A 24928-nucleotide genomic window follows, 5' to 3' on the forward strand; every position below is an offset into this window, starting at 1 on the left:
TTTAATTTTTTATATGATAAAAAATATTAGAATATTCAATAAGTATTGATATTATTGTATTTGTATAAATTGATAAAAATTTTTAATAAATATTATAAATTTTAATATTTGTCCTTCTAACTTCTTTTTTTATATATTTTACAGGATATATATTCAAATTTTTATATAAAATAATCATAAAAAATCAAAGAATTGATACATTTTTTAAGAGGAAGGCTAATATTCAAGAAGGAGAACATATAATTTCTACAACATCAATACTTGTAAATAGTTCTTCTATTTTAATGAATCATGAAGAAAGTGAGATACAACCTTTAAAAGTTCAAAGAGTTGCATTTGATGAGTTTGACCTTAATTCTTTGGAACGAGACCCTGGAAAATGGCTTCAAATTTGGCAATTTCACCCAAACCAGAAAGATGAGGTTAGACAAGCTTATCTTAAATGGGGTCCATATCAAAAACATCTTGACAATTATCCTCTATCTGGTACGAAGCATCCAAGACGATTTCAATATGCTTGGTTTGGTATTTTTCCTTCATGGTTAGGGTATTCACCTTCTGAAGATGCTGCATATTGTTCATTTTGTTATTTGGTTAGCAAAAAATCCAACGGAATTACACTTCACACAACTAAACCAGCAAGTGCACTAGGTCGTCCAAGTAATACCTGAGTGAGTCAGGGTCGATCCCACGAGGATTGTTGGCTTGAATCAAGCTGTGGTTATCTTGTAGATCTTAGTCAGGTGGTTGTTTGTTTAAAGCGCATAAAAGTAAAATAAAAATAACATTACTCAGTTGATGGTGAATGCAACGATGAGAAGATGGTTAAGACTTCAGAGATGCTTTGTTCTTCTGGATTAATTCGGTCTCACTATCTATGCCAACTCAATGATTTCTTCTATGGCAGGCTGTATGTGATCAACGCCTTTCTTGAGAGGCCGCCAATCTTCCTCCAGGCTAAACACCAGGGTTAGTGCACATCCAGTCTGATTGAGGGTGAAGCTCCTGCAGTCCATTTTCCTTGATGATCCTACTCAAAACACCACAAATAAGGTCGAATCTTCTGGATCAGAGAATGTTGCGCCTTTGTTTCTAGCCTTTACCACAAAGACCCTAATCTCCCCATACCTCGGCTGAACTGGTGTCTCGAGAAGTCCCAACGAAGTTGTGGATTAGCCGTCTAAGAGATGTATAATCAAGCTAGTTGATGCACCACTATTTTGTGGTACATTTTGTACTTAATTGAGTGGATTTTATCCACTAAACTCACACTTATTCATTGAATTTGCATGGTTTTACAATTCCTTCCTAATTCTGTTCTATGATTGAAAACTTGCTTCCTAAGCCTTTAAATTGTGTATTTTAATTCCCCTTTATACCATTCGATGCCGTTCCTAGCCATTCCAAAGCCATTCCTAGCCATTCCTTGTGACTGACGCGTACGCGTGACATGCGTCACGTGCAGAAATCGCAAAAAACGTTGGGGGCAATTTTGGGCTGAGTTTGGACCCAGTTTTCGGCCCAGAAACGCAGACTAAAGCCAGGGGACAAGCAGAGACTCAAGACACATTAATACACTTCTCATTATTCAGAATTTTAGATTTTAGATGTAGTTTCTAGAGAGAGAGGCTCTCTCCTCTCTCTAGGTTTTAGGATTTTTCTTAGTTTTAGGTTTATTTCTTCCCAATTCCAGGTTCAATGTTCCTTTAATTTAGTTTTCTTATACTTTTATTTATTCTATTACTTTAATTTATTCTCTTCCCTTATTAATTTATTAATACCTCGGGTCGTCTCTCAAGGAATTGCAGGAAAGTGTTCTTGTTATTGGTTATGAGTTTTCTGAAAAATTTTTGAATGAGGAATGGAAAAATAAATGATTATAAATTAAAGCAATAAAAATTAACAAGAGAGGATTAATGTAATTAAAATAAAAAGCCTTGGCTAGGAGAAGATTAATTGGAAGTTCTATCCTTGTTGGATTTCTCAAGATTAATAGTGATAGGTTGTTGTTTCTACTTAGTTAACCCTTACCGAATAAAGGAAAGTCAAGTAGGGAGCCAACTTCTATTCACAAGTCCTAATCCTCTCCCTTGGGAAGGATTAGCGTTAGTGGCCAGAGATTCCAATCAAAATTAACTCCTGAGTCTTCCAACTCAAGGGTCTCCAAATATTAATTGGTGTACGAAATTGTGATCTCTGGTAATGGCTCCAAAAACTTGGTGCTCTAATCTCAATTCATAATTTGTCACAACTTCGATACAACTAACCAGCAAGTGCACTGGGTCGTCCAAGTAATAAACCTTACGTGAGTAAGGGTCGATCCCACGGAGATTGTTGGTATGAAGCAAGCTATGGTCACCTTGTAAATCTCAGTCAGACAGATATAAAATAATTGTGGAGATTTCGAAATTAAATAATAAAAGAAGGATAGAAATACTTATGTAAATCATTGGTGAGAATTTCAGATAAGCGCATAGAGATGCTTTCGTTCCTCTGAACCTCTGCTTTCCTGCTGTCTTCATCCAATCAATCCTACTCCTTTCCATGGCTGGCTTTTTGTAAGGACATCACCGTTGTCAATGGCTACTTTTAATCCTCTCTGGAAAATGGTCCAAATGCTCTGTCACAGCACGGCTAATCGTCTGGAGGCATCACCCTTGTCGATGGCTGCGTCCTATTCCTCTCTGTGAAAATGGTCCGATGCGCTGTCACTGCATGGCTAATCATCTGGAGGTTTTCGATCATACTGGAATAGGATTTACTACCCTTTTGCGTCTATCACTACGCCCAGCACTCGCGAGTTTGAAGTTCGTCACAGTCATTCAATCCCAGAGTTCTACTCGGAATACCACAGACAAGGTTTAGACTTTCCGGACTCTCATGAATGCCGCCATCAATCTAGCTTATACCACGAAGATTCTGATTAAGAGATCTAAGAGATACTCATTCAATCTAAGGTAGAACAAAAGTAGTTGTCAGGCACGCGTTCATAGGGAATGATGATGATTGTCACGTTCATCACATTCAGGTTGAAGTGCGAATGAATATCTTAGAAGCGAAATAAGATGAATTGAATAGAAAAACAGTAGTACTTTGCATTAATCTTTGAGGAACAGCAGAGCTCCACACCTTAATCTATGGAGTGTAGAAACTCTACCGTTAAAAATACATAAGTGAATAGAGGGTAAGCATGGCCGAGTGGCCAGCCTCCCATGGAGGTCTAGAGATCTAAATATGATCAAAAGATACAATCCAGGATCAAAAGATGTCTAATACAATAGTGAAAAGTTCTATTTATAATAAACTAGCTACTAGGGTTTACAGAAGTAAGTAATTGATGCATAAATCCACTTTCGGAGCCCACTTGGTGTGTGCTTGGGCTGAGCTTGAAGTCTACACGTGGAGAGGTCATTCTTAGAGTTGAACGCCAGCTTTTGTGCCAGTTTGGGCGTTGAACTCCACTTTGCAACTTGTTTCTGGCGCTGGACGCCAGAATTGGGCAGAGAGCTGGCGTTGAACGCCAGTTTTCGTCATCTAAACTTGGGAAAAGTATAGACTATTATATATTTCTGGAAAGCTCTGGATGTCTACTTTCCAACGCAATTGAAAGCGCACCATTTTGAGTTCTGTAGCTCCAGAAAATCCATTTTGAGTGCAGGGAGATCAGAATCCAACAACATCAGCAGTCCTTCTTCAACCTCTGAATCTGATTTTTGCTCAAGTCCCTCAATTTCAGCCAGAAAATACCTGAAATCATAGAAAAATACACAAACTCATAGTAAAGTCCAGAAATATGAATTTAACATAAAAACTAATGAAAACATCCCTAAAAGTAACTAGATTCTACTAAAAACATACTAAAAATAATGCCAAAAAGCATATAAATTATCCGCTCATCACAACACCAAACTTAAATTGTTGCTTGTCCCCAAGCAACCGAAAATCAAATAGAATAAAAAGAAGAGAATATACTATAAATTCCAAACTATCAATGAAACATAGCTCCAATCAGATGAGCGTGACTCGTAGCTTTTTGCCTCTTGAATAGTTTTGGCATCTCACTTTATCCATTGAGGTTCAGAATGATTGGCATCTATAGGAACTCAGAGTTCAGATAGTGTTATTGATTCTCCTAGTTCAGTATGATGATTCTTGAACACAGCTATTTTATGAGTCTTGGCCGTGGCCCTAAGCACTTTGTTTTCCAGTATTACCACCGGATACATAAATGCCACAGACACATAATTGGGTGAACCTTTTCAAATTATGACTCAGCTTTGCTAAAGTCCCCAATTAGAGGTGTCCAAGGTTCTTAAGCACACTCTTCTTTTGTTTTGGACCTTGACTTTAACCGCTCAGTCTCAAGTTTTCACTTGACACCTTCACGCCACAAGCACATGGTTAGGGACAGCTTGGTTTAGCCGCTTAGACCAAGATTTTATTCCTTTAGGCCCTCCTATCCACTGATGCTCAAAGCCTTGGGATCCTTTTTATTTGCCCTTGCCTTTTGGTTTTAAGGGTTACTGGCTTTATGTTCTTGCCTCTTGGTTTTAAGAGCTTTTGGCTTTTTCTGCTTGCTTTTTCTTTCTATTTTTTTTCGCCTATTTTTTTTTCTGCAAGCTTTGTTCTTTGCTGCTTTTTCTTACTTCAAGAATCATTTTTATTATTTTTCAGATTATCAAATAACATGTCTCCTTGTCATCATTCTTTCAAGAGCCAACATATTTAACATTCTTAAACAACAACTTCAAAAGACATATGCACTGTTCAAGCATTCATTCAGAAAACAAGAAGCATTGTCACCACATCAATATAATTAAACTAAGTTCAAGGATAAATTCGAAACTCATGTACTTCTTGTTCTTTTGAATTAAAACATTTTTCATTTAAGAGATGTGATGGATTCATAGGACATTCATATCTTTAAGACAAAGTTACTAACTACTAATGATCATGTAATGAAGACACAAACATAGATAAGCACTTAACATAGAGAAAACGAAAAACCGAGAATGTAAGAACAAGGAATGAGTCCACCTTAGTGATGGTGGCATTTCCTTCTTGAGGAACCAATGATGTCCTTGAGCTCTTCTATGTCTCTTCCTTGTCTTTGTTGCTCCTCCCTCATTGCTTTTTGATCTTCTCTTATTTCATGAAGGATGATGGAGTGCTCTTGATGTTCCACCCTTAATTGTCCCATGTTGGAACTTAATTCTCCTAGGGAGGTATTGATTTGCTTCCAATAGTTTTGTGGAGGAAAATGCATTTGAGGCATCTCCGGGATCTCATGGTGATGAGATTCATGCGCCTCTTGAGCTCCATGAATGGGCTCTCTTGCTTGCTCTATCTTTTTCTTAGTGATGGGCTTCTCTTCCTCAATGTGAATGTCTCCTTCTATGAAAGCTCCAGCTGAGTAACATAGATGGCAAATAAGATGAGGAAAAGCTAGCCTTGCCCCAGGGGAGGGCTTTTCGGCTATTTTGTAGAGTTCAAGGTAGATGACTTCATGAACTTCTACTTCCTCTCCAATCATGATGCTATGGATCATGATGGCCCGATCCACAGTAACTTCAGATCGGTTGCTAGTGGGGATGATGGAGCGTTGGATGAACTCCAACCATCCTCTAGCCACAGGCTTGAGGTCCAGTCTTCTTAATTGAACCGGCTTGCCTTTGGAGTCAATCTTCCATTGAGCTCCTTCCACACATATGTCCATGAGGACTTAGTCCAACCTTTGATTAAAGTTGACCCTTCTAGTGTAGGGGCGCTCATCTCCTTGCATCATAGGCAAGTTAAACGCCAACCTCACATTCTCTGGGCTAAAATCTAAGTATTTCCCCCGAACCATTGTAACATAATTCTTTGGATTCGGGTTCTTACTTTGATCATGGTTCCTAGTGATCCATGCATTGGCATAGAACTCTTGAACCATTAGGATGCCGACTTGTTGGATGGGGTTTGTTAGGACTTCCCAACCTCTTCTTTGGATTTCATGTCGGATCTCCGGATACTCATTTTTCTTGAGTTTGAAAGGGACCTCGGGGATCACCTTCTTCTTGGCCACAACATCATAGAAGTGGTCTTGATGAGCTTTGGAGATGAACCTTTCCATCTCCCATGACTCGGAGGTGGAAGCTTTTGTCTTCCCTTTCCCTTTTCTAGAGGATTCTCCGGTCTTGGGTGCCATCAATGGTAATGGAAAAACAAAAAGCTTATGCTTTTACCACACCAAACTTAGAATTTTGCTCGCCCTCGAGCAAGAGAAGAAAGAATAGATGAAGAAGAAGAAGAAAATATGGAGAGGAGGGGGGAGGTGTGTTTCGGCCAAGAAGAGTAAAGAGGGTTGTGTTGTGTGAAAATGAGGAAGAATGGAGGGCTATATATAAGGAAGGGAGGGGGGTAAGTTCGGCCATTTAGGGTGGGTTTGGGTGGGAAATTGATTTTGAATTTTGAAGGTAGGTGGAGTTTATGAGGTAGGTTTATGGGGAAGAGTTGATGGATGTGAGTGGTGAAGGGATAATAGGGAAAAGAGATTGAGGTGATTGGTGAAGAGTTTTGGGGAAGAGTGTTTATGGGATTGTGTGAAAGAAGGGTGAAAAGAAGTGAGTGGAGGTAGGTGGGGATCCTATGGGGTCCACAGATCCTGAGGTGTTCAAGGATTTACAACCTTGCACCAAATTAGGCATGCAAAATGCCCTTGCACACAACTCTGGGCGTTCAGCGCCAGATTGGTGCTTGTTCTGGGCGTTGAACGCCCATTTGTGGTCCATTTCTGGCGTTGAACGCCAGAACCATGCTTGTTCTGGGCGTTCAGCGCCAGCCCTTCTCCAGGGTGCATTTCTGGCGTTCAAACGCCCAGATGCTGCCCATTTCTGGCGTTCAGCGCCAGAACCATGCTCTGTTCTGGCGTTGAACGCCCAAAACATGCTTCTTACTGGCGTTTAAACGCCAGTAAGGTCTTCCTCCAGGGTGTGATTTTTCTTCTGCTGTTTTTTATTTTGTTTTCAATTTTTATATTTATTTTGTGACTCCACATGATCATGAACCTAATAAAACATGAAAAACAATGAAAATTAGATAAATAAACATTGGGTTGCCTCCCAACAAGCGCTTCTTTAATGTCAATAGCTTGATAGTGGGCTCTCATGGAGCCTCACAGATGTGCAGAGCTTTATTGAGACCTCTCAACACCAAACTTAGAGTTTGACTGTGGGGGCTTTGGTTGACTCTGCTTTGAGAGAAGCTTTTTATGCTACCTCTCCATGGATGCAGAGAGAGATCCTTGAGTTGCAAACACAAGGTTGTCCTCATTTATTTGAAGGATCAATTATCCTCTGTCCACATCAATCACAGCTCTTGCTGTGGCTAGGAAAGGTCTTCCTAGGATGATGGATTCATCCTCATCCTTCCCAATATCTAGGACTATGAAATCAGTAGGGATGTAAAGGCCTTCAACCTTTACTAACACGTCCTCTACTTGTCCATAAGCCTGTTTTCTTGAATTGTCTGCCATCTCTAATGAGATTTTAGCAGCTTGCACCCCAAAGATTCCCAGTTTCTCTATTACAGAAAGGGGCATGAGGTTTATTCCTAAACCAAGGTCACACAGAGCCTTAAAGATCATGGTGCCTATGGTACAAGGTATTAAGAACTTTCCAGGATCCTGTTTCTTCTGAGGCAATGTCAGTTGATCCAGATCACTTAGTTCATTGGTGAACAAGGGAGGTTCATCTCCCCAAGTCTCAACACCAAATAATTTGGCATTCAGCTTCATGATTGCACCAAGGTACTTGGTAACTTGCTCTTCAGTAACATCCTCATTCTCTTCAGAAGAGGAATACTCATCAGAGCTCATGAATGGCATAAGGAGGTTTAATGGAATCTCTATGGTTTCTAGATGAGTCTCAGATTCTTTTGGTTCCTCAGAGGGAAGCTCCTTATTGATCACTGGACGTCCCAGGAGGTCTTCCTCCTTGGGATTCACGTCCTCTCCTTCCCTTACAGGTTCGGCCATGGTGATCAATTCAATGGCCTTGCACTCTCCTTTTGGATTCTCTTCTGTATTGCTTGGGAGAGTACTAGGAGGGATTTCAGTGATCCTTTTACTCAGCCAGCCCAGTTGTGCTTTCAAATTTCTAATGGAAGACCTTGTTTCATTCATGAAACTCACAGTGGCCTTAGATAGATCAGAGACTAAATTTGCTAAGTTAGATGAATTCTGCTCAGAATTCTCTGTCTGTTGCTGAGTGGATGATGGAAAAGGCTTGCTATTGCTAAACCTGTATCTTCCACCATTATTAAAGCCTTGTTGAGGCTTTTTCTGATCCTTCCATGAGAGATTTGGATGATTTCTCCATGATGGATTATAGGTGTTTCCATAAGGTTCACCTAAGTAATTTACCTCTGCTATTGCAGGGTTCTCAGGATCATAAGCTTCTTCTTCAGAAGATGCCTCTTGAGAACTGTTGGATGCAGCTTGCATTCCATTCAGACTCTGAGAAATTATATTGACTTGCTGAGTCAATATTTTGTTCTGAGCCAATATGGCATTCAGAGTATCAATTTCAAGAACTCCCTTCTTCATAGGCATCCCATTACTCACAGGATTCCTCTCAGAAGTGTACATGAACTGGTTATTAGCAACCATGTCAATGAGTTCCTAAGCTTCTGCAGGCGTTTTCTTTAGGTGAATGGATCCACCTGCAGAAGTATCTAATGACATCTTTGATAGCTCAGATAAACCATCATAGAATATATCCAGGATGGTCCATTCTGAAAGCATGTCAGAAGGACACTTTTTGGTCAGCTGCTTGTATCTTTCCCAAGCTTCATAGAGGGATTCACCTTCTTTCTGTCTGAAGGTTTGAACATCCACTCTAAGCTTGCTTAGCTTTTGAGGAGGAAAGAACTTGGCTAAGAAAGACGTGACCAGCTTATCCAAGAGTTCAGGCTATCTTTGGGTTGAGAGTCCAACCACACTCTAGCTCTGTCTCTTACAGCAAACGGGAAAAGCATGAGCCTGTAGACTTCAGGATCTACTCCATCAGTCTTAACAGTATCACATATCTGCAAGAATTCAGTTAAGAACTGAAAAGGATCTTCAGATGGAAGTCCATGAAACTTGCAGTTCTGCTGCATCAGAAAAACTAGCTGAGGTTTCAGCTCAAAATTGTTTGCTCCGATGGTAGGGATGGAGATGCTTCTTCCATGTAAATTGGAATTTGGTGCAGTAAAGTCACCAAGCATCCTCCTTGCATTATTGTTGTTGGGTTCGGCTGCCATCTCCTTTACTTGTTCGAAATTTTCAATAAGGTTGTCTCTGGATTGTTGTAATTTAGCTTCTTTTAGTTTCCTCTTCAGAGTCCTTTCAGGTTCTGGATCAGCTTCAACAAGAATGCCTTTTTCCTTGTTCCTGCACATAAGAAAGAGAAGAGAACAAGAAAAGAAGAGGAATCCTCTATGTCACAGTAAAGAGGTTCCTTATTGTTAGTAGAAGAAGAAAAGGAATAGGGGTGAAGAAGAATGAAGAATCCAAATACAAAGGTAAGGATAGGAGAAATGATTTGAGATGAAGAGATGTTAGTAGATGAATAAATAAATAGAATAAGATGAGAGAAGGAAAATTTCAAAAATAATTTTTGAAAAAGAGTTAGTGATTTTTGAAAATAGTTTTTGAAAAAGGTTAGTAGTTTTTCGAAAATAGAAATCAAAAATTAAAATAGTTAGTTAATTAAAAAGAAATTTTGAAAAAGAGGGAAGATATTTTCGAAAATTAGAGAGAGAGAGTTAGTTAGGTGGTTTTGAAAAAGATAGGAAACAAACAAAGAGTTAGTTAGTTAGTTGAAACAAATTTGAAAATCAATTTTGAAAAGATAAGAAGATAAGAAGTTAGAGAAGATATTTTGAAATCAAATTTTTGAAAAAGATAAGATAAGAAGATATTTTTTGAAAAGATATGATTGAAATTAGTTTTGAAAAAGATTTGATTTTTAAAATCACAATTAATGACTTGATTCACAAGAAATCACAAGATATGATTCTAGAACTTAAAGTTTGAATCTTTCTTAACAAGTAAGTAACAAACTTGAAATTTTTGAATCAAAACATTAATTGATGATGTTATTTTCGAAAATTATGATATAAAATTAAGAAAAAGATTTTCGAAAAATATTTTTAGAATTTTCGAAAACAACTAAGAAAAATGAAAAAGATTTGATTTTTGAAAAAGATTTTGAAAAAGATAAGATTTTCAAATTGAAAATTTGATTTGACTCATAAGAAACAACTAGATTTTAAAAATTTTTGAAAAAGTCAACTCAAATTTTCGAATTTTATGAGAGAAAAAGGGGAAGATATTTTTTTGATTTTTTTTTTTTGAATTTTTATGATGAGAGAGAAGAACATGAAAATGATGTAATGCATGAAATTTTTATATCAAAACAATGAATGCATGCAAGAATGCTATGAATGTCAAGATGAACATCAAGAACACATTTTTGAAAAATTTTATATGCAAAGAAAACATGCAAGACACCAAACTTAGAATTCTTTAATGCTTCGACACTAAGAATTCAAGAATGCATAGGAAAAACAAGGAAAGACACAAAACATGAAAATGCAAAGATCAAACAAGAAGACTTACCAAGAACAACTTGAAGATCATGAAGAACACTTATGAATGCATGAATTTTTGAAAAATGCAAGATGAACATGCAATTGACACCAAATTTAAAATCTGACTCAAGACTCAAACAAGAAACATGAAATATTTTTTTGATTTTTTTTTTATTTTATGATTTTTTTTTGGATTTTTATTTTATATTTTTCGAAAATTATTTAGAAAAAAGAAAAATAAGGATTCCAAAATTTTTAATATGAATTCCAGGAATCTTATGCTCTTTAAACTAAAGCTCTAATCAAAGGGTCAGGCATGGCTTAATAGCCAGCCAAGCTTTAGTATGTAACTCAGACATGACACGCCTGACATACCATATCCAAAGGAATTAGACAGGGCTTTACAGCCAGCCAGGCTTCAACATTCTTCATGAAACACTAGAATTCAGTCTTAAAAATTCTGAAGAAAAATATATTTTTGAAAATATTTTTTTTTTCGAAAACAGATGAGAAATTTTTTTTGAAAGATTTTTGAAAAATATTTTTTTTTAAAACTTTTTTGAAAATAAGAAGAAAATTACCCAATCTAAGCAACAAGATGAACCGTCAGTTGTCCAAACTCGAACAATCCCTGGCAACGGCGCCAAAAACTTGGTGTACGAAATTGTGATCTCTGGTAATGGCTCCAAAAACTTGGTGCTCTAATCTCAATTCATAATTTGTCACAACTTCGATACAACTAACCAGCAAGTGCACTGGGTCGTCCAAGTAATAAACCTTACGTGAGTAAGGGTCGATCCCACGGAGATTGTTGGTATGAAGTAAGCTATGGTCACCTTGTAAATCTCAGTCAGGCGGATATAAAATAATTGTGGAGATTTCGAAATTAAATAATAAAAGAAGGATAGAAATACTTATGTAAATCATTGGTGAGAATTTCAGATAAGCGCATAGAGATGCTTTCGTTCCTCTGAACCTCTGCTTTCCTGCTGTCTTCATCCAATCAATCCTACTCCTTTCCATGGCTGGCTTTTTGTAAGGACATCACCGTTGTCAATGGCTACTTTTAATCCTCTCTGGAAAATGGTCCAAATGCTCTGTCACAGCACGGCTAATCGTCTGGAGGCATCACCCTTGTCGATGGCTGCGTCCTATTCCTCTCTGTGAAAATGGTCCGATGCGCTGTCAATGCATGGCTAATCATCTGGAGGTTCTCGATCATACTGGAATAGGATTTACTACCCTTTTGCGTCTGTCACTACGCCCAGCACTCGCGAGTTTGAAGTTCGTCACAGTCATTCAATCTCAGAGTCCTACTCGGAATACCACAGACAAGGTTTAGACTTTTCGGACTCTCATGAATGCCGCCATCAATCTAGCTTATACCACGAAGATTCTGATTAAGAGATCTAAGAGATACTCATTCAATCTAAGGTAGAACGGAAGTGGTTGTCAGGCACGCGTTTATAGGGAATGATGATGATTGTCACGTTCATCACATTCAAGTTGAAGTGCGAATGAATATCTTAGAAGCGAAATAAGATGAATTGAATAGAAAAACAGTAGTACTTTGCATTAATCTTTGAGGAACAGCAGAGCTCCACACCTTAATCTATGGAGTGTAGAAACTCTACCGTTAAAAATACATAAGTGAATAGAGGGTAAGCATGGCCGAGTGGCCAGCCTCCCATGGAGGTCTAGAGATCTAAATATGATCAAAAGATACAATCCAGGATCAAAAGATGTCTAATACAATAGTGAAAAGTTCTATTTATAATAAACTAGCTACTAGGGTTTACAGAAGTAAGTAATTGATGCATAAATCCACTTCCGGAGCCCACTTGGTGTGTTCTTGGGCTGAGCTTGAAGTCTACACGTGGAGAGGTCATTCTTGGAGTTGAACGCCAGCTTTTGTGCCAGTTTGGGCGTTGAAATCCACTTTGCAACTTGTTTCTGGCACTGGACGCCAGAATTGGGCAGAGAGCTGGCGTTGAACGCCAGTTTGCGTCGTCTAAACTTGGGCAAAGTATGGACTATTATATATTTATGGAAAGCCCTGGATGTCTACTTTCCAACTCAATTGGAAGCGCGCCATTTTGAGTTCTGTAGCTCCAGAAAATCTATTTTGAGTGCAGGGAGGTCAGAATCCAACAGCATCAGCAGTCCTTCTTCAACCTCTGAATCTGATTTTTGCTCAAGTCCCTCAATTTCAGCCAGAAAATACCTGAAATCACAGAAAAACACACAAACTCATAGTAAAGTCCAGAAATGTGAATTTAACATAAAAACTAATGAAAATATCCCTAAAAGTAACTAGATTCTACTAAAAACATACTAAAAACAATGCCAAAAAGCGTATAAATTATCCGCTAATCATTAATCAACTCCAAAGCCAAGTTGGAAGCCTACTCCATTGACATGGATGCCAATTTTGCATGCATGTAAAGGGATTAGAAAGAAAACATGATAATTGGAATTGAATTGAGATAATCAAGCAAATAAAGAAATTAAATGGAAAAATACTCTTTGCATTACTAGTGGTTCATTGATATCCGATGAAAGATGCTCACTGAACCCATGTAGAATAGAGATAACCTTGTGCCGGTTCAACTCATTCATAAGGTTGAAGAACGAAGATACATCTTAGAATAGAGAATCAAACACGAATTGAGATAGAACAGTAATACTTTTATTAATCCATAAAACTCAGCAGAGCTCCTAACCTTAACCTAGGAGGTTTAGTGGCTCATACTGTACATAGAACAATGTAAAACGTGTAAAGTAGGGGTGCACATGGGTCGGGTGAAGTTGGATTTGATGTGACCCAGACCCGACCCGAAATATACACCGGGTCTATTTATTAGACCCGAACCCGGCCCTAGACCCGATGAAACTAATACACTTTCAGGCCACAATTATACCGGGTAAAAAATCGGGTGAAACCGGGCCGTTAACATTACATTACGTTGATACCTTCTTGTAAGCTAGCATGTAAAAATATCCAAATTTCCAAGACTCCAACCATTATTTAACATGGTAAAATTCATTTAGAAAAATATAACAAGAACCAGTCCTTCTTCAAAATTAAAGCATAACCACAATCAATACTAATATTGTCTAATAATACCAAATATTTAAATCAATACAAATAACACAATATTATGCATTAGTCTAAAGTCTTATACATTCTAAACATAAAATATTAAATTATAGTCTTATAATGACTAATAACACAAAATATTAAGGTTTACAATACTTAAATTCCACATAAGAATAGTCATGATCCATCACTAATAACACAAAATATTAATTGTGTATGATGACCGGGCCACCGGGCCGACTTCGGGTGACCCGAGCTATGGCCCGGACCCGACCCGAAATAATGACGGGTCTATTTTTGAGACCCTTACCCGACCCTAAACCCAATGAAATCACACAAAATTAGCCCCTAAAGTGTTCGGGACCGGGTCGGGCCGGGTCATATGCACCCCTAGTGTAAAGTGGTGGAAGATCCTAAACATGGGTGATCTTCTCCTATATATACTAATCTAATGACTAAGGATTACAGAAATATGATAGACTAGACTTAGGAGTGCGAAAATTCACTTCTGGGGCCCACTTGGTGAGTGTTTGGGATGAGATTGAGTGTCTCCCATGTGCTAATGTCCCTTAGGGGCGTTGAACGCTAGCTAGGGACCCCCTTTTGGGCGTTGAACTCCAGTTGCTTCCTAAGGAATGAGCTGGTGGCTGGCGTTGAACGCTAGTATTGGACCTTCAATTCTAAAACAAAGTATGGACTATTATATATTTTTGGAAAGCCCTGGATGTTAGCTTTCCATAGCCGTTAACAACGTGCAATTTAAACTTTTGTAGCTCCAGAAAAGCTCCTTCAAGTGCACGGAGGTCAAATCCTGACAGCATCTGCAGTCTTTTCTCTGCTTCTGAATCAGACTTCTGCTCAAGCTCCTCAATTTCAGCCAGAAAATACCTAAAATTACCATAAAACACACAAACTCAAATTAGAATCTAAAAATATGAATTTTTCACTAAAACCTATGAAAACATAATAAAACTTAAATAAAACATAATAAAAATTATATGAAAACAATGCCAGAAAGCATATAAAAGATCCGCTCATCAGAACACCAAACTTAAACTGTTGCTTGTCCCCAAGCAACCAAAAACAAAGTAGGATAAAAAGAAATATAAGGATGCAATAAATTTTAGAGTTCTCAATGAAATTCAGTTTCAATTAGATGAGCGGGACTAGTAGCTTTTTGCTTCTTAATAGTTTTGGCATCTTCTATTGAAGCTCAGAATGATTGGCATCTTTAGGAACTCAGATTCCAGATGATACTAATGATTCTGTTAGTTAAGTTCTTTTTTATTCTTAAACACAGCTTTTTTAGAGTCTTGGCCGTGACGCTAAGCACTTTGTTTTCCAGTATTACCACCAGATATATAAATGCCACAGACACTTTAACTGGGTGAACCCCTTAGGATTGTGATTCAGCTTTGCTAGAGTCCCCAGCCAGTGGTGTCCAGAATTTTTAAGTACATTCTTTGCTTTGGACCACGACTTTAACTACTCAGTCTCAAGTTTTTCACTTGACACCTTCACACCACAAGCATATAGTAGGGAAGCAGCTCAATTGAACTTCCTAGGCTAAGATTTCTCTTTTAGGCCCTCCTAGCCATTGATTTTCAAAGCCTTGGATCCTTGCTCTTGCCTTTTGGTTTAAAGAGCTATTGGCTTTTTCTGCTTTTTATTTCTTTTTTTCTGCTTTCTATATTTTTTTCGCATATGTTTTTTTTTATTGCTTTTTGCTGCTTTTTCTTGCTTCAAGAATCAATTTTAGGATTTTTCAGATTACCAATAATACTTCACTTGTATCCTCATTCTTTCAAGAACCAACATTCTTAAATTCTAACATCAAATATGCACAGTTTATTCATACATTCAGAAAATAAAAGCATTGCCACCACATCACATAATTAAACTATTCCTAATATAAAACTCGAAATTCATGCATCTTACTTTTCTTTTTCAATTAAAATTTTCTTTTAAGCAAGGTGATAGATGCATGAAATATTTTATAACTTTAAGACATAAAGACAGATGATCGTGCACTAGAAACAGAAATAAAATAAAATAAAATACACGGAAAACAGATAAATGACATAAGCAACAGGGGAGTAAAGGGAACGAATCCACCTTAATGATGGCGGCTACTACTCCGTCTGGAGGATCCAATGAAGTGCTTGATCTCCTCTATGTCTCACCCCTGCCTCTTTTGTTCTTCTCTCATGGCTCTTTGATGTCCCATCCTTAGTTAGTCCATGTTGGAGCTTAACTCTCCTAGAGAGGTATGCCATTGGTCCCAAAAAAAATTTTTGGGGAGGAAAATACATCCTTAAGGCATCTCAGGGATTTCTTGTTGAGGCAGCTCCGCATGCTCTTGCTGTGGTCCATGCGCCAGTTATCTAACATACTCCATCCTTCTTTTAGTGATGGGCTTGTCCTAAGGTTTCACTAGTTTTTGGTGCCATACTTAGGAGTGGTAGAAGTAAAAAGAAAAGCTTTTGCAACACCAAACTTAAGAATTTTGCTCGTCCTAGAACAAATATGAACAATTGGGAATGAGAAAGTTAGGTGGGGAAGTTGGAGTTTTTGTGGGACCCACTGGTTCTGGGGGGCTAGGGAATTCGAGTTTCTTGCCCCTTGTGGGCGTTGAACGCCTAACTCTCGCTCCTGGCTGGCATTCAATGCCAGCTTGATGCTCCTTATAGGGCGTTGAACGCCCATTAGGGTGCTTCTTCCTGGCATTCAATGCCAGGTCTCTGCCCCCTAGCTGGCGTTCAACGCTAGCTTTGCACCAGCTTTGCTGCTCCTCATGGGCGTTGAACCCCCACTCTGGTCTCCTTGTTTGGCGCTCAATGCCAACAAGGACTCTACTCCAGGGTGTTCTGTTTTCAGCTCTGACTATTTCTGTTTCTGTTCTAACTACTGCACATGATCATAAATATTAAAAAGTAAGGGAAAACTCTAAAAATAAACTCAAATGAAAATAAACAAAAGAAATAAGAACAGAAATATACTACTCATGGTTGGGTTGCCTCCTAATAAGCACTTTTTTAATGTCATTAGCTTGACACTTGATTGCTGACTTTCTTCCTCTTCTTCCAGTTGGTTAATAGAAATGACTCCATGGGAGAAGAAGAGGAGATTAGTGTCCTCAAATTTGAATTCCTTCTAACAAGCTTTCTTTTAGTGTGATGAGCTTGATTCTCCTTGCTTGTTAGGGTAGGGGTTGTATTGTTTCTCCATTCCCTATGCATCTTCCACTTGGGACCTTCCTCCTTGGTGGGTGGTGACTGCCCAACACCAAACTTAAGTTTGATGTCTGGGGAAACTATATGAGTTTTCACCAAGGGACGAGGCTTCAGTATTGCACTCTGCATGGCAGTACCTCCTTTGTCAGGGGGTAGTAGAGGTTGAAGGACCTTGATAATCATGTAATCCTTCTGTAACCTCATCACTAATTCGCCTCTCTCAGCATCAGAGAGGTTTCTTCCAGTAGATAGAGACCATTGCTCCAAAATCTTAGCAAAAGGAATATTGAAATGCAGCTTTTCATAGCCTTCCAAGGATTGTGAGCAGTGCTCATCCTTGGTCTCCTTTTGGGGCATCTGAGAGTCTGGTGCTTCAGGCTTTCTTCCCATAAGAGGGGCATGCAACAAAGTACTTCCAGCCTCTTCTTGAGTCTCTTCTTCATTTAATTCCTTAACAGTGTGTACCATTTTAGGCTCAGCCTCCTTGGTACTAATGAGGGCCAGAAACTATTCTCTTATCTGTTTAGATAAGTGCTATCTAGTTTGACTCAACTGTGCCTCTATAGTTCTGTTAGAGGCTCGGGCTTCTTGCAGCATCTCTTGAAATTTCAACATTTGTTGTGCAAGGAAGTGCAGTTGCTGCGGTAATGACTCACTTTGCTTTGGAGGGTTAGACTCAATAGATATTGCCTTAACCTATCCTTTCATGGAGGTCTCATCGACTGAGTACAGATGCTGATTCACGGCAACTGTGTCAATAAGTTCATGAGCCTCCTCAATTGTCTTTTTCATGTGGATTGAACCACCAGCTGAATGGTCTAAGAACATTTTAGCCATATCTGTGAGTCCATAATAGAAGATATCTAACTTTACCCATTCTGAAAATATTTCAGTAGGGTATTTTCGTAGCATCATCTTGTATCTCACCCAAGTATCATAAAGGGGTTCATTATCTCCTTGTTTGAAGTCTTGAATGTCCAGTCTTAACTAGGTTAACTTATTTGGTGGAAAGTATTGATTCAAAAACTTATCCACCAGCTAACTCCATGTTTTCAAGCTTTATTTGTGTTGATTATCCAACCACCTCTTTGCTTGACCTTTCACAGCAAATGGAAAGAGCAATAACCTGTAGACATCTTGGTCTACTCCATCAGTGTACACTGTGTCAGCATATTGCAGGAATTCAGCAAGGAATTCTGTGGGCTCCTGACGGGCGAAAAATTACCGATTAAGAAATTTATAATAAGAACAGTGTTGCAAGTACAGTTCTTTACCGACAAAAATTTTGCTTATCAATTTAAAAAGAGTTGTCACAATTTAAGAATAAAATACTGGGAGTAGAATTTCCAGGTCGTCTCCCAACGAGTTGACAAAATAGTGCTATTTTATTGGTCAGAAATTTTCCGAGAAATTTTAGAGTTGGAGAGCAGAAAAATAAATGATTATAAAGTAAAGCAATGAAAATTAACAAGAGGTTTTATGTAATTAAAATAAAAAGCCTTGACTGGGAGAAGATTAATTGAAAGTTCTATCCTTGTTGAATTTTCCCAAGTGTAATAGTAAGAGGTTGTTGTTTTTACTTAGTTAACCTTTACCGAATAAAGGAAAGTCAAGTAATGGAGTCAACTCTGATTCACAAGTCCTAATCCTCTCCTATGGAAGGATTAGCATTAGTGACTAGAGAATTAGCCAACAACTTCCAATTAAAATCAACACTTGAGTATTCCAACTCAAGGGTCTCCTACTAAACAACTCCCACGTCAAGTTAGGAGTCTACTCTATTGACATAAATACCATTCTCATAGACATATAAAGGGAAAAAGAAGACATGGTAATTCAAATTAATTAATAGCAGAAAATTAATTAAAGGTAAAAATAGTTCTTTGCATTAATAAACTCCAAAATCAAAGATATCCATATGTAACATCTGAACAGGGTAAATGGGTGATAAAAGAGTAAGGAAATAAGGAAACAAACTAGAATGATAGAAACTTCAACGGAGGTAGTAACTCTTCTCAATATCCAATCCAAAAGCATAAAACTAGAAATCTATGAATATGAAGAACCCTAGAAGAAGGAGTATTTTCTCTCTAAGATCTCAAAAGCTAAACTGCGTAAAAGTGAATGTGTGTTGAGTCTCTGCTTGTCCCTTGGCTCTAGTCTGTGTTTCTGGGCTGAAAACTGGGTCCAAACTCAGCCCAAAATCTCCCCCAGCATCTTCTGCGATTTCTGCACGTGGCGCATGTCACGCATACGCGTCGATGGTTCTCTTTGCGTGTCACGTGTACGCATCAGGTATGCGCACGCGTCGATGTGCAATTTTGCTTGTCACGCGTACACGTCAGGTACGCGTACGCATCGCTGTGAAAATCTCCAAAGCACGCGCACGCGTGAGCGATGCGTGCGCGTCGATCCTCGCTGGTCACCTCCTTTATTTCTTGTGTTCCTTCCATTTTTGAAAGCTTCCTCTCCATCTTCTAAGCCATTCCTGCCCTATATAGCCTGAAAACACTTAACGCACAGATCACGGCATCGAATGGTATAAAGGGGAATTAAAAATACACAATTTAAAGGTTTAGGAAGCAAGTTTTCAATCATAGAACAAAATTGGGAAGGATTTGTAAAACCATACAAATTGTATGAATAAGTGTGCAAAGAATTGATAAAAACCACTCAAATTAGCACAAGATAAACCATAAAATAGTGGTTTATCAGCTCCTCTTGAGGAAGTCCCTGAAACTGGCAGTTTTGCTGCACTAGAGTGATTAATTGTGGGTTGAGCTCAAAATGAGCTACTCCAATAGGAGGGGTACTAATGCTGCTTCGGTAGAAGTCAGGAGTGGGGGCTGTATAAGACCCCAAAGTTCTTCTGAACTGTTCATCCCCATTCGGGTTCATGGTGAACTCTTCCTGTTCCTGTACACTCAGTCAAGAAATAAGAAAATGGGAAAGTGTGTGTCTCTATATTAGAGTATAGAGCACTTCCAGTAAGATGTCTTGAGAAGACAAGAAGAATAGAGGTAGAGGGAGAGAGATGGAATTCGATTTTTTTTTAAAAGAAAACGAAATTAATTTTTTTATTTCTTTTATTTTAATTAATTGTTAATTTCGAAAAAAAAAAAAAAGAGAAAGAAAAATAAAAGAAGATTTTAAGACAACTAATTAATTAAAAAGATTTGAAAATTTTAAAGGTGATTTTTGAAAAAGAAGAGAGAGAAAGAAGTAGATGATTTTCGAAAATAGAAGAGAGAGAGAGAGAGAGGTAAGAATTTTCAAAAAAGAAGAGAAAAGAATTAGTTAGGAGGTTTTGAAAAAGAAGAGAGAGAAAGAAGAGTAAAAAAGAGAATAAGATAAGATAAGTAAATAACTAATAAACAAGATTTGAAAGAATAAGTCAACAACATAAGATAAGATTTGAAAATATTTTGAAAAAATTTGATTTTGAAAATTTTTTATTTTGAATTTTTTTGAAAAAGATTTGATTTTAAAATTTGAAATTGATTCAAGATAAGATAAAGATTTAGAAATTTGAATTTTAAAATTTGAATTTTAAAATATATTATAAGATTTAAAATTTAAAGATTTTGAAAATCAAATTTAAAAAGATAGTAAAGATTTAAAAAGATTTGAAAAGATAAGATTTGAAATTTGAATTTTAAAAAAGATTTGAAAGATAAGATAATATTTTATTTTAAAATTTGAATTTTGAATTTTGAATTTTGAATTTTAAAATTTAAATTTTTAAAATTGAATTTGAAACAAGATAAGATAAAGATTTTGAAAAATTGAATTTTAAATTTTGAGTTTTGAATTTGAAATAAGATAAGATAGAGATTTGAAAAAGATTTGATTTTTGAAAAGATTTGAAATTTAAAATTAAGATAAGATAAGATTATGATTTGAAATTTAATGAAAGATAACAAAAAGATAAGATAAGATAAGATAAGATAAGATAAAATCAAATTAAAAGAAAGACATGATAAGATAAAAAAAGATAAGGTTTGAAATTTGATTTTTGAAATTAAGATAAGATAAGATAATGATTTTGAAATTAAAATTTGAAATTGTGTTTGAGATTTTCGAAATTAATTTTGAAATAAAGATAGATAAGATATTTTTTTATTTTTTGAATTAATGAAGAAAGAGAAAAACAACCAAAAGACACCAAACTTAAAATTTTTAGATCTAACGACACAAAATTTAGAAAATTGCAAAGAAAAACTCCAAAAGACACCAAACTTAAAACTTTTAAGATCAAAACAAGAAAAGAAACAAGAACAACTTGAATACCAAGAAAGAAAAACCAAGAACAATTCGAACACAATGAAGAACACTCAAGAACAATTTTTGAAAAATTAAGGGAGAGAAAAATCAAGAAACACCAAAGAGACATCAAACTTCAAATTTTTAGGATCAAGGATTCAAATTTTGCAAAAATAAGCAAGAAAACACAAAGAGACACCAAACTTAAAATTTTTGAAATCAAAGAAGGAAAATAACCAAGAATAATTCGAATATGAAGAAGGGAAAATAAGAACACTTTCAAAAATTTAAAGAAAAGGATAAAAACAGATGGGATACCAAACTTAAAGATTGACACAAGACTCAAACAAAAGACAAAGATTACTAAAGAAAAGAAAAGGTTTTGAAAAATTTTTGAAAAAGAAAACAAGAAAAAGGGAAGACTCAAAGTAAAAAAAATCAAAACAAAATACATATCCAAAAACAGAAAAGGTTTTGAAATTTTTTTGAAAAGAAAACAAAAGAAAAGATAAAGATAAAAAAGAAAAGGTTTTGAAAAATTTTTGAAAAGAAAACACAGGACTAAAAAATCTTTGCTTTTCTGAAAGGGTTTTTTTTCGAAAAAGAAAATAAAAGACTTAAACAAAATTAAAAAGTACCTAATCTAAGAAACAAGATAATCCATTAGTTTGATCAAACTCGAACAATCCCCGGCAACAACGCCAAAATCTTGGTGCGCAGAATTACACTTCGCACAACTGAACCAGCAAGTGCACTGGGTCGTCCAAGTAATACCTGAGTGAATCAAGGTCGATGCCACGAGGATTGTTGGCTTGAATCAAGCTGTGGTTATCTTGTAGATCTTAGTTAGGTAGATAGAAAAGTTGTTTGTTTGTTTAAAGCGCATAAAAGTAAAATAAAAATAACATTACTCAGTTGATGGTGAATGCAACGATGAGAAGATGGTTAAGGCTTCAGAGATGCTTTATTCTTCTGGATTAATTCGGTCTCACTATCTATGCCAACTCAATGATTTCTTCTATGGCAGGCTGTATGTGATCAACGCCTTTCTTGAGAAGTCGCCAATCTTCCTCTAGGCTAAACACCAGGGTTAGTCCACATCCAGTCTGATTGAGGGTGAAGTTCTTGCAGTCCATTTCCCTTGATGGTCCTACTCAAAACACCAAAAACAAGGTCAAATCTTCCGGATCAGAGAATGCTACGCCTTTGGTTCTAGCCTTAACCACAAAGACCTTAATCTTCCCATACCTCGGTTGAACTGGTGTCTCGAGAAGTCCCCAACGAAGTCGTGGATTAGCCGTCAATTCCAAAACAAAGTATAAACTATTTCTGGAAAGCCCGGGATGTTAGCTTTCTATAGCCATTGAGAGAGTGTCATTTGGACTTCTGTAGCTCCAGAAAAGCTCCTTCGAGTGCAAGGAGGCCAGATCCTGACAACATCTGCAGTCCTTTCTCTGCTTCTGAATTAGACCTTTACTCAAGCTCCTCAATTTCAGCCAGAAAATACTTGAAATCACCATAAAACACACAAACTCAAAGTAGAATCTAAAAATGTGAATTTTTGCACTAAAACCTATGAAAACATAATAAAACTTAAATAAAACATAATAAAACTATATGAAAACAACGCCAAAAAGCGTATAAAATATCTGCTCATCAAGATCCTTGCTCACCACACAATAATGCAGTTGGAGCATGTCTAGATTTACTGAATCAGACAAGTCACATCCAAAATGTAATTGAGGATCATATTTCTGAGAAAATTTAAAAGAATCGATTGCGTCTAAAATCCTCCATTGATGCAACTCATTGGCTTACATTTCAAGCTTGTGCTTTCAGAGGCTATGATGAGACTCTAGAATAAAAAAAACCGAGGTAATTTTCTTGAAATGATAAAACTCATAGCATCTTACAATGACGAAGTTGCAAAAACTGTGTTAGAAAATGCTCCATATAATGCAAAATATATTTCACATCAAATTCAAAAAGAAATATTGCATATTCTCTCAAACAAGGTGAGAAAGCATATTTGTGAGGAAATTGGAGATTCCAAGTTTTGCATTGTAGTAGATGAAACTCGTGATGAATCCAAAAGAGAACAAATGGCACTTGTTTTGAGATTTGTTGATATACATGGTTTTATTCAGGAGCATTTTCTTGATCTTATACATGTCAAAGATACTACATCATTAACTCTGAAACAAGAATTGTGCGGCATTCTTTCTCGACATGGTCTTAATGTCTCTAATATTCGTGGTCAAGGATATGATGGTGCCAGCAACATGAGAGGGGAATGGAATGAGTTACAACCATTATTCTTAAAAGATTTCCCTTATGCTTACTATATCCACTATTTTGCTCATCGATTACAACTTGCATTAGTTGCTGCATCAAGAGAAGTTATTCCTGTCCATTAGTTTTTTCAAAATTGACTTTCATCGTCAATATCATTTGTTCTTCTAGTAAGTGACATGATGAGTTACATGCTGTCAAGAAAAATGAAATTGTCCATTTATTAGAGATTGATGAACTTGAAACTGGTAAAAGGGCAAACCAAATTGGTACATTGAGACGAGCAGGTGATACTCGATGGAGTTCTCATTTCTCTTCTATTTGTAGTTTGATAAATATGTATGGTGCAACGTTGACTGTTTTACAAAATATTATTGTTGATGGATCAACTTATTCTCAACGTGGTGATGTAGATAGTGCTTACAATACCTTGACCTCATTTGAATTTGTATTAATCTTGTATTTGATGAAAGATATTATGGAAATAACTGATATTCTTTGTCAAGCTTTACAAAAGCAGTCTCAAGACATAGTTAATGTTGTGCAACTAGTTCATTCTACAAAAACACTTATCCAAAGTATGAGAGATGACAGATGGGGGAAATTATTAAAAAATGTGAAATCATTTTGTGAGCAACATGATATTCTAATTCCTGATTTAACTGCTTCTTATGTTGCAAGGCAAGGACGCTCGCGTCACCAAAAATATAATATTACAGTTGAGCATTATTTTAGAGTGGAGATATTTGTAGTCACAATTAATAAGCAATTACAAGAGTTAAATAGCAGATTTAATGATCAAGCAATGGATCTACTAAGTCCGAGCTCTACTCTCACGCCTAAGAATGCTTACAAAAAATTTGACATTGCTAAGATTTCTACTCTTGTTGACAATTACTATCCTGAAGATTTTACTGAACAAGAGAAGATTAATTTTCCTTTTCAGCTTCAGCATTTTATTCTTGATACTTGTCAGCATCTAGAAATGAAGAATTTGTCAACGATTCATGAACTGTGTAAATATTTAGCAAAAACAAAAAAGTCAAAAGGGTATTACTTAATTGATAGATTGATTTGTTTGATATTAACTCTTCCAGTTTCTACAGCTACTACAGAGCGATCATTTTCAGCAATGAAAATAATGAAGACAAGGTTAAGAAACAAGATGAAGGACGACTTTCTCGCAGATAGTTTGATTATTTACATTGAGAAAGAAATTGCTGAAAAGTTTAGTTCTGATTCAATTATTGAAGATTTCAAGTCACTAAGACTCGAAGAGTACCATTATAAACTATTTTATATTTTTTATCTATAAAATTATTTATTTATTATTTTATTAATAACAAACTTAAAGAAGAATTATATTTATTAAATTTTATTTTAATATAAATATTATTATTAAATTTTTATGGTAAATTTTTTGCCC

The 24928-nt window shown here is 36.5% G+C and overlaps 1 non-coding gene and 1 pseudogene across 1 annotated transcript; both read left to right on the forward strand.

Annotated features, from left to right (window-relative positions):
- Positions 1–284: 284 nt before the first annotated feature.
- LOC107647190 (uncharacterized) lies at positions 285–24817 on the forward strand (annotated as a pseudogene).
- Positions 8777–8884, forward strand: LOC148562513 (small nucleolar RNA R71). Its single transcript, XR_015888024.1, has one exon. It is a non-coding gene; the product is annotated as a small nucleolar RNA R71 (small nucleolar RNA).
- Positions 24818–24928: the final 111 nt, after the last annotated feature.

Source organism: Arachis ipaensis, chromosome B6, assembly GCF_059453495.1.
Source record: "Arachis ipaensis isolate K30076 ecotype BB chromosome B6, ASM5945349v1, whole genome shotgun sequence".
In the NCBI taxonomy this organism is placed as follows: Eukaryota; Viridiplantae; Streptophyta; class Magnoliopsida; order Fabales; family Fabaceae; genus Arachis; species Arachis ipaensis.